Below are 11,690 nucleotides of genomic sequence, written 5' to 3'. Positions count from 1 at the left end.
GAATATCGGCATGACATCAGTGAGGAGATTTCAAAGAAATGCAAGCCTCTCCAAGGAGCAACATTTGGAGATACTTGCTTTTGAAAAGCGCGTATCTCCAAATGTTGTTCCTTTTTGCAGTTTTTGGGACGGATCGCGTGTTTTTTCACCAGCATCCTGTATTTGACGAGTGCACATTTTTTAAACGTGTACAAACAATATTCTCGGCCCAAACATCGAAGAAAATGTCCTGAAAATTGCGAGGACGACTGCCGAGAATGCGGGGCTCGCCTCTCGCACCTCCCGCTAGCTGGGCCCGGCGACATCCGCTAAGTTCCTCTCCTGTCCAAATCAACGGCGCTCGTTTTTGGGGCGTTGCCTCTGGACGGTTGCCAGACGTTCGGATTGCGAGACGAAGCGAGGAGATGATATGGAACAGAAGAGGCCTCGTCCTCGTCCTCGTCCTCGTCCTCGTCCCCGTCCCCGATTGGTGACGCTTTCCTTTGACTCGGGTTTGAGTTTCGCAAGTGCTGCTTGTGATTCCACAGCCGCGCGTCTGGCTTTCACGCCTCCTCGTGGAATTTTCCACACCTGCCGCCGACTGACTGACTGACTGTGTGTGTGCGTGTGCGTGTGCGTGTGCGTGTGCGTGTGCGTGTGCGTGTGCGGCCCCGACCGAGGCATAATAGGCGCACTGTTGCCTTGTAACGCGAGGCCCTCAATGGGAACACAATGGCCTCATTGGAGGAGGCCAATAAACACAAACCACGGCGTTTCTGTTTTCTTCTTCATGATCTTATATAAAATGTGCAGTCCAGTTTGTAGCATGGAAGGAAATGTCGGTGAAATGTTAAGAGCAGCAGCCGCTTGAACTTTTGACCGCGAGATTACGCTTTTGTTTGAAGGATGAAGTCAGCGAGTGTGGATGAGGCTCCGAAAGCCAAGCGTTCCCGAACGCACCCGTTGGGCCTTTTGACATCATCTTAGCTAACAAAACTACAGTACAGCAACTGGATTGCTCAAGAGTTGATCAAAGCAGTGGTGAACTTTCACCCCGAGTAGAGTTGGACCACGTTTGGACCACGTATATGATCGAGTAACTGTTGCAAAACGGAGCGACTTTCCAGTGTGAAAAGTTCAGCAGGATACCAAAATAAACACTTTCACTGCAGCTAAAGCTAGCAAGACGCGGCTAGTCTGTGAACGCTAGCAGTGTAGCATTTGAAGGATATTATAACATTTTAATACCTATTTTCATATATCGATTATTGTTACTGATCATGAACATTTAATTCTTCATTTTAAGTTTGTCAAAGTGTCTTGTGTCCTGAGCAGGGCACATGATGTTGACCTCGTATGTTCTGGGTTAAAGCTGGGACCATATTATTTAGTCTAGAAAAGTTCCTTCTCATCACTTTGTACGAAAACATATTTTCGCCCTTGCTATACACTGATTGGTCCAGAATTTCTTGTTTTATTTTGTACACGTACATTGTGGTCTTGAACAGAACTTGTTTTGCTTTTCCATTAGTCACGGTCATTGGTGCTTTTGGGTCAAATGATAAAGTGAGATTTTGTTATGAAGAAGAATATGAAAAGTGCCTTGAAAATATACATATTTTGGCTAGAGACGAAGACAGCTGCAACTGCACTAAGAGTTCTATTGTTTGACATGTCCTTCAACTGTATAACACATTTGCTCATTCATGAAGGGAGAGATATTCTGCTTGGAGACTGAATTGTAATAAAAGGCTGGCCCTTCGAGAGGAGGGTGTGCATTGTTGATCAGAACTTGTCGGAGTTTGATTCAATGGTGCAACAGGAGATCTCCTTTAAGAATTATCCTGCGCAGGAAACTCTGTTCATTTCTCATCTCACCAGTTGGTTTATTGGACACGCAAAAAGTTATGGATTAACTACACCCCTCAGTTGGTGATTTTAATATACCATCTTCAGTTGGTGACCCTCCGACGGCAAGGCGTTTGACGGTTGTTGCGTTCGCGGACGGTTTGAATTCCTGGCGCCATATTAATTGAGGTAAGTGGAGATCTTATCCACGTTTGAGGAATTCTTTCTGTCTAGGAGCGCTCCGGCCGCCATGCGTTCTTGTAAGATAGCCAAATCAAGGGTGAGATTTGTGTGAGCAGAGGTAGAAGTTTAAGTTGTTTGGTTGTATGGAGTCAATAATTGTGGAATTTCCTACGGTATTTTAAGTATACATATTTGTGGTGCACATTGAATTGAATAGCGATCGCTAGTAAGTCAGTCTGGGAAACATTTTGTCTTTACAAATTTGTTTTTACAGACGATAGATACGTAGATAATTGATTTGAAGTCTATGTATATGAGATAAGAGATATATGAAGTTGAGAGTAAGTCAGTCTGGGAAACATTTTGTCTTTACAAATTTGTTTTTACAGACGATAGATACGTAGATAATTGATTTGAAGTCTATGTATATGAGATAAGAGATATATGAAGTTGAGAGTAAGTCAGTCTGGGAAACATTTTGTCTTTACAAATTTGTTTTTACAGACGATAGATACGTAGATAATTGATTTGAAGTCTATGTATATGAGATAAGAGATATAAGATGAAGTTGAGAGTAAGTCAGTCTGGGAAACATTTTTGTCTTTACAATTTTGTTTTTACAGACGATAGATACGTAGATAATTGATTTGAAGTCTGTGTATATGAGAGTAAGTCAGCTGGAGAAGCATTATTCTTTTACCAGCGTTAGATGTGTGGGCATTGGTTTTACGTCCATACATATTTAAGTTGAGAGAAGTCGGCTCAAAAAGCATCTTTGTCTTGATCCCTGCCTGATGCGCGGGAGAGACAAACACTTTGTTTTTATGAGTAATAGATTCTTGGGTAATTAGATACAAAGATCCTTGAATAAGTGTTGCCGATTAAAGCTGCGGGAGGATCGACTGCTTCATTTTCTAGGGACAAAGGACTCAACTTATAGGAAGTCAGATTGACATAAAACGGATTTAGTACGCCGTTTTAAGATTAATCGATAGGTCTATGAATAATTGGATATTGACATTTTTAGACAAGATATAAGAGATAAGATGTATTGACTCAACTCGTGGAAGTCGGGCTGACTAAAGCATATTTGATACGACGCTTTAGATCAAGCCAATAGGTCTATTGAATATTCGTGATTAAAATTCAAAGACAAAGAAACTGTTGAAGCTGGGGTAGCGCAGTTGACATCCGGATATTTATGTGTTGATATGTCGTACAAAACGACATGTCTTGTCTGTCCGTTGTGTGTATGCCGTCTGATCGGTGAAGAAACTCTAACGTTACGGTAAAATCTTAAAGGGACCGCGACGAGAACAGTTGATTAATTCTGTTATAAGTGAGACGTCACTTCATTTAAATATTAATACAACTGAACTATGATAATCTACAATATAATATAATACAAATCAATAAGCTATAAAATACCTGAGTTAATAATTAAGACGAAACATGGACACTCTATTTGAACTCAAAACACAGTGGTTTGACCCGAATGGGATTCCGTTGAGTTTAGATGGGATGACGCTGGATAAACAAATTGGAAACGCATGCGCTGTGGCTATAGGGATTTTACCTACAAAGGCTAAACGAGAAACAAAAAAAAGAACTTTGCGACTGGATGCAAGACGGCTGTAGAAAAGGTTATTTTCCGTCATTACAATCTGCAGTGTGTCTAATCTCTTTGATGAAGAACGTTGAACTTGCATGTGTGAAAAAACGTCACGAACTAGATGAGCTGGTGCAACACACATCTGTAATTTCTTCGAGTGGAAGAAAAGCCAGAAATGATCGAAAGCTTGTTGACAAAATAATGAATAATGCTAGAATACTAGCTTTAGGTATTTTTGTGAAGTTATAACCATTTATATAACTAAATAATGATATAAGACTAAATGATTTGACCTGATATGACTTCCGCTAGTCGGAATTAAAGCTTCCGGATTAATCATACCGTTTAAATAATGACTTAAAATGTAATTAATATTGAACGACGGGACTTGATTATATTGTGAAAAAGGTTAGTTTATTCTAATAAGATATGGCATTTGTTCGATGGTTTTAATGACTGCAATTTAACTTTGAATGTGCGTACACGGCGACCGCCCGTTAATAATGTTATGAGTGTATGTAATTTTATATAGAGGAGAGTCCCGGACGTATCTTTAAGAAAAGTGTATTGAAAAAATGATTAATACTGAAATGTTGCTTTGCAAATAAAATAACTGTATAATACAAATTTATGTAATAAAACAAATTAAGCCGTTTAATAAGCGCTAAACGGGATAAATTAATTAGACGGTAAAATTACTAATAAAACTTCTAACGCTAAAACCCGCAATTGTCTGCGTTAAATAATTGAACGACATTATATAAATTGTTGCCGTAACTGATTTTATAAGCCCCTTACATAAATTTCTTAAGCACTAATGTTGAATACTTAAACTGGCTTCACGAGTGCAAATACGTCATATTTAAAATTATGTTTGATATAAAACGAACGAATATTAATACACAAATAACATAGAGAGGTATAGTTTTAAGATATTATAAAATTTAGATGCATATCTTATGCTTATAGAACATAAATAACTTTGACTGATTGTAGTTGCTATGACTCTAGCTGACCGCTAGGTGTCACCCTTTAATCAATTAATGACGTGAGTCAACTGGAAATTTTAGTTGCTGTGACTCATTTTGACCACCAGATGTCCCCTTTCTCAAATTAAAAAATGCCAACAGCCATCAATCTTTGTAATGAGGTCAAATAAAATGTTTTTATAAAAGGTAATGTTAATTGTGTGATTGTTTTAGATTAAATAGTTTAGTCTCTACTCTTATTTTAATAATAATAATAATAATAACTAAAAACAAATAACTTGGATGGCAATTAATGTGGAATAATTCTTATATAGATGATTGTTTTTTCCCTTATGATTTTGTTTGTGCGCGAGAACATTGTTTAATAAATTTTAAATATCTTTTCAGAATCAGGAGACACACCCATTAAGGACAATTGGGGTCGCACCAAAGTGCCATGTTCCGGTCCTGGGGATGAAGTAATGTGTTAATTATAATTTAAAAGGAGTTTTTTATTTATTTTTTCTCCGACGTTTATAAATAGAAAGTAATTTTAATCTCTCCTGAATATATTTAACCTTTGAATTCGACATTTGAAGTCTCATTACAAACAGACTGGGGAAGCTATCTGGAAGAAACACATTTTTGACATAATTTGAGGTGCTATGTAATTAAAAATCATTCCTGCTTTGACGTTTGACCAAAGGCTGACTTTACGGGCTGCGGCCTCCATTGAGAAAACATTAATTGAAAACTACACACTTATTAATTAACTATATTTGTAAATTGTTAGAGTATATCTGTCCTATTTTATCCTAAGTATTATTTATGAAGGTATGCAAAACATATTAAATTAAATATTGTAAACCATAACAAATATTGACATATAATTAGCAATTATTTAAAATTGTAAACTTTCATTGTTTTAATTATTATTTTTTATTATTTTTATTTTTATTTAATTTTTTAATAAAGGAAGTTTTTGGTTTTAATATTTACTGACATGTTATAACCTAAATACTGTTGGGGCAGATTTTAATGTTTTCAGTCGAGTGAGGATTATTGGTCAAGGGTCATTATTTCGGAACAAAGTCAACTGGCGGGACACAGACCTCTTTAAAAACCCCCACCCACAAAGAAACTGCAACTGCCACCACCATCAGAGGGGCGTGATGCAGCCATCATCACAAAACATCCTGCCAATACCTGATGGAGAGGGGAGGTTCCTGGCGCCACCTGTTGCAACAATGACTGTGCCATCATATACAAATGTGATAAAAGAAAAACTGCTCCACTGCCCAATGCACACAATGCTCCGCACGAACTGTCCTATGAAAAACTGCTCCATATGCTCTGCACAAGCGTCCTTAAAGCATTCCTGCGTCCAGAACTGTCCACTACGATGGTGACTCAACCCCACAAACAATGCTTTCCTTGAATTAGTGATACCAGGCCATATGATGTGATACTGACTGTTTAAACTGCACTCTATTTTTGACAGATATAAGGTGATAACATCTACAGTAAAACATTTCGTAAATATAATGAACTGATTGACAACACTATATACACACAGATTTATTACATTTTAAAAACGTTTGATGTCTATTTTGATTTGATCTGATTTGTTTATCTCTGTCTATTTTGAAACAGTCAGCTTTTTGGACAAACATCAAAAAGGGGGACTAGCAAGCTTAATGGTAACATTAAAACTAAGGGCAACTTTATGTATTAATAATAATTGATGAATTGGCTGAAAACTGAGATTCTTTGTAAAATTCATTGGCATAAGCTACAATATTTTTATAGTACAAAAGATAATACAGGTAAATTTCGTCTGGTTTCAGAAATTGAAACAGCTAATATGAATACAGATAAGATACAATTTATTTCAATCTTAATTATTATATTTTACTTTTTTAAGTTTGGTCTTCTAGTGTTTTCCCGAATTCTCTTTTGAAATTTAAATAGTTGCTTGGGACGCATTGTCGAATTTGCTGGTTAAATGTAAAATTTTCCCCTCTTTCTAAACAAAAAGCAAGCAAAATTTATTTACTGCAAAACTTTATATATTAGTCTGAAAGAGTCTCTAAAGCGATTTTATTTTTTTATTTTTTTTCAGATGGGGGAATTATTGGTTGGTCTGGGTATATCGTCGCGAAGGACACAAACAGTCCATGTTAAATAAATAAATTTAAAATTAAAAGTTAGTCTTAATGCGATAATTATAGATAGTCCGTGAGAATGAATTTTACAGGAGGACAATTGGGGATTTCCTTGACCATGGAGAAGGAGTAAGTTTTGGCAGGGACGGCGAAAATAAGGTGAATATGTTCCATTTCTATTTCTATTTTTCCCTTGGGGCCCTGGGGTTAGATGTTATTTTTTGATTTTATTTGTTGACGAAAGTTGCATTTATTTAATGGCTGGAAGCACATCCATGCTATATCTATAACAATAAATATTATAAAACATTCCAATAATTATTACATTCTGTAAACAAAATTGGCCTCGTCAGATTTGAACTGGCTAAAGATTTTCATTTTTTGCATTTAAGAATGTGCTCAGGTCATTAAAGTCAGCCAAAGGCTGGATCCTAATTTAATGTCACAACAAACAGAATTTTTTCCCACAGGAGAGGCCTACAGAACTTTACTAACATTTACTAACCCCTAACTAATAACACTACCAAAATGCTCTTTCAAAAAGAAGGGATGTGAATAAATGTTTATTAGTGACTAAATGAAAATATTTTGCACCCAGATAAGGTGATGAAAAGGTCAATCTAGTCCAGTCCACGGGGCACCTGGTTCCACATCTTGCCTATTAGACCAGCCGGAGGTCCGCCTTCTACTCAACCCCCACCTTCAGGAGCCAGCCACCACCGGGAATCAACAGAGAAACCACTGCACCTGCCATCTGACGAATCAACAGAGAGACCAGCCAGCTGTTCCAGTGACCAGATGTGCCAGCCGAGAGGCCATTCAACTGCTTCCAGTGTCAGCTAACGAGCTGAGGAATTACTACATGAAGATTGAGTTTCGCTGAGGACGTCTTTCGAATGGAAACAGGAGGAATGTGTCCCTTTTTCCAGGGCATTCCACAAAGAATGCGTCACAACTTGGGAAGATAAAATCCCGGTGACCGATTTTTGCACCCCTGGCAGTTGGAGAGAGGCAGAAGGACCCTCTTCAAAAAAAAAAAAAAAAAGGCTCTGTTCAACCTTCTGCTGATGCTGCTCAAGGAACCTGAGTGCACCATCCACACAAGAAAATAAAGAAAGTGACGACTGTTTAAAAAAAAAAAAAAAAAAAAAAAATCACAAGATGGCTGCTTCGAAGAGACAATGCGTCTTCAATTGCGTCTGCATCACGACACTCTTTCTTATACTGACTGTTATGCCAATTTTGTGTTTTTGGGATCCCCTAACCACATCTATAAACGCAACCACAAAAATTCGGGCTAAGCGAGACATGAACTCTCCACACATTCCCTGGGTTATATCCAAAACGTATGATGACTCAGTCACGGTGACAGTTGCCCCAAACACAAACACCTCTGTCAAAATTCCCATTACGTCATTAAAGGGATTTAGAGGATGGGAAGAGACAAGGGGAGGAATATGGGTGAAATATTGGTGGTATTTGACAGGAAATGTTGCGCAACTAGATTGGGGTACTTTTATAACCACCCAAAGTGGACAATATTGGCCACCGGGAAAAAGCAAGGAGGCTGTTTTCTTTTCTAAAAGGACAACACTGCGTAAAATGGGAGGTCAACTAGAATTAACCTTTTCCATTCCCGACGGGAATATACGACCAGCTAATGTAACTCTGTACAACACCTCCTGTTTTGGATTACTGTTATGGGCATGGTCCCACGGCGTTGACCCACGTTTTCCTATTCTAATCTGTGTAAATAAGACTATGAGTAAGCTAGACCAACCAAAAATGACTAAATACTCAATGGAGAATGGGGTAAAAGCTGTAAGTGTACCGATTGATGGTGTAATTGAATGGTTTAGGGTTACTACAGGAGTGTCCAAAAGCAGCAACAATTGGCTATTGCTAGCACACGAGGCAGCACACGCCTCTGGTAAGGAGTGTGTAGTATGTGTGGGACCACGACCTTTATTGAGAGTAATCCCGGCTAAAATCGAGGAACAATGTATAATGGAAATTATGAATAAAACTGCCCCAAATGCCAAATGCTCTCAATGGGATAAGATATATCCACTAGTGAATTTGCAGACAACTAAACCAATATTTTCAAAGGAAATTGCAGATGGTAATTTTTCATGTATTAAAATGACAGGTACCGGAGAACAATTGGGAGAACTAGATCACATTTCACACTGCACTACAATAATAAATGTGGGTCAAAAATTCAAGCCGCAATCAAGGGCTGACATTTGGTGGTGGTGTGGGCATAATCAGATATTTGACAAGTTGCCTTGGGATGGCAAAGGATATTGTGCTCTCATCACCCTTCTTCTGCCAGTACAACTTTTTCCCACCTCGGTTGATAACCTTTTACAAATGATTGACACTTGGGAACCACAATCTTCTCCTCCTTTCCATAGAATTAAACGATCTTCTTGGCAACAGGAAAATGTCCCCACCTACATTGATGCGATTGGAGTGCCGAGAGGTGTGCCAAATGAATACAAATTGACTAATCAAATAACTTCAGGATTTGAATCCCTAATTTGTTGGTGGTGTACCATTAACAAAAATGTAGACAGAATTAATTATGTGCATTACAATGTACAAAGACTAGGAAATTGGACTCAATCTGGATTTGAAGCTGTACATGGCCAATTGGCTGCCACATCTTTGATGGCTTTTCAGAACCGAATTGCACTTGATATGCTATTGGCAGAAAAAGGGGGAGTTTGCTCAATGTTCGCAGATCAATGTTGTACCTTCATTCCTAATAATACCGCACCGGATGGTACTTTAACTATTGCAATTAAGGGACTCCGGACACTTAATAGAAAGATGAATGAACACTCGGGTATAGACACTTCGCTATGGGATAATTGGATGACTGTATTTGGCCGCTACAAAACCTTAATTTCCACAATTTTGATATCAATTGCTGTATTTACGGCTCTAATAACAATATGCGGATGTTGTTGTATACCCTGTATTCGTTCCCTTTGCGAGAAAATTATTTCTGCCGCAATTGAAAAACAGGACGTACGAAATAAGTCTTCTTACATGATGATGGAGTCTGTTACTTCCTCAGCCCGGCCTGCTGCAACATCCGATGTAGATCCCGCTGGAATCTTTGTGTAAAATGTTTAAATATTTAGTTATTGGGCTTAGTGTTTACGTAAGCCCAAAAGGGGGACTGAAGGATATTATAACATTTTAATACCTATTTTCATATATCGATTATTGTTACTGATCATGAACATTTAATTCTTCATTTTAAGTTTGTCAAAGTGTCTTGTGTCCTGAGCAGGGCACATGATGTTGACCTCGTATGTTCTGGGTTAAAGCTGGGACCATATTATTTAGTCTAGAAAAGTTCCTTCTCATCACTTTGTACGAAAACATATTTTCGCCCTTGCTATACACTGATTGGTCCAGAATTTCTTGTTTTATTTTGTACACGTACATTGTGGTCTTGAACAGAACTTGTTTTGCTTTTCCATTAGTCACGGTCATTGGTGCTTTTGGGTCAAATGATAAAGTGAGATTTTGTTATGAAGAAGAATATGAAAAGTGCCTTGAAAATATACATATTTTGGCTAGAGACGAAGACAGCTGCAACTGCACTAAGAGTTCTATTGTTTGACATGTCCTTCAACTGTATAACACATTTGCTCATTCATGAAGGGAGAGATATTCTGCTTGGAGACTGAATTGTAATAAAAGGCTGGCCCTTCGAGAGGAGGGTGTGCATTGTTGATCAGAACTTGTCGGAGTTTGATTCAATGGTGCAACAGGAGATCTCCTTTAAGAATTATCCTGCGCAGGAAACTCTGTTCATTTCTCATCTCACCAGTTGGTTTATTGGACACGCAAAAAGTTATGGATTAACTACACCCCTCAGTTGGTGATTTTAATATACCTTCTTCACATTCCATCGCAAGTCTTGTTTGCAAAAAAAAAAAAATGTAAGACCGTTGCCACCATGTTGAACAACATCTGACCTTGATATCGATCGTCTGACTCAAGTCACGATAAGACTGGCCTCCTTTTGCCTCCGAGTGTCGATAAAACTGTTACTGAGTGACTGGCCGGCCGCGAGACACATTGAAGGCTTAATAGCGCTGTTTGCTCCACCGGCGCAAAGGTTAAGCTAAGAACAGTGTTAGCATTTTTTGTAATTTTTTTGGGGGAGGGCAAAGGTTAAGATAAGAACAGTGTTAGCATTTTTTCTAATTTTTTTGGGGGGAGGGCAAAGGTTAAGCTAAGAACAGTGTTAGCATTTTTTGTAATTTTTTTGGGGGAGGGCAAAGGTTAAGATAAGAACAGTGTTAGCATTTTTTGTAAATTTTTTTAGGGAGGGCAAAGGTTAAGATAAGACCAGTGTTAGCATTTTTTTTTTTTTTTTTTGGGGGGAGGGCAAAGGTTAAGCTACGAACAGTGTTAGCATTTTTTGTCAATTTTTTTGGGGAGGGCAACACTTGAACGTGCTTTTTCCCGACTGTTTGCCGAACACCCGAAGTGGTCACGCCACTCATCTGAAGTCCTTTTTGGCTTCTTCCGAGAAGAACTGCACAGACACATGACATGACACGACACGCAGCACGCGCCGCCTTCGCATTCAGCACGCATTGCTCACACTGCATGCTACTTTACTTTGAATGGTGGGCGAGGCATCCGCAGGATTACAATTACTAGGATTTTATTTTATTTTTTAAAGGGACGCGTACTGTACAAATGCAATTTATGGATGCTAGCATGTGGCTAGTACGTTTATAGCTACAGGACCAAACAAAAGAATTCTTGTTAGCTTTTGGCATCATCATTATCAAGTCATTCAGAGCTGGAGATGCTCATTCGGGGCAGGTGTTGAAGTGCCCCACCACAACCAGAAGATAACACAACACGACGCAAATGTTACCCCACACGTTCTGTTTTTTG

At 38.4% G+C, this 11,690-nt stretch overlaps 1 long non-coding RNA gene across 1 annotated transcript; it reads left to right on the top strand.

Moving 5' to 3' along the window:
- Positions 1-132: 132 nt before the first annotated feature.
- LOC144037124 (uncharacterized) lies at positions 133-10,515 on the top strand. The gene is made up of 2 exons (XR_013288822.1): positions 133-6,914; positions 7,354-10,515. It is a non-coding gene; the product is annotated as an uncharacterized LOC144037124 (long non-coding RNA).
- The last annotated feature ends 1,175 nt before the right edge of the window (positions 10,516-11,690 follow it).

Source organism: Vanacampus margaritifer, chromosome 17, assembly GCF_051991255.1.
Source record: "Vanacampus margaritifer isolate UIUO_Vmar chromosome 17, RoL_Vmar_1.0, whole genome shotgun sequence".
In the NCBI taxonomy this organism is placed as follows: Eukaryota; Metazoa; Chordata; class Actinopteri; order Syngnathiformes; family Syngnathidae; genus Vanacampus; species Vanacampus margaritifer.
The sequence above is the reverse complement of the archived record's forward strand: the minus strand, read 5'-3'. Positions and strand labels throughout refer to the sequence as shown.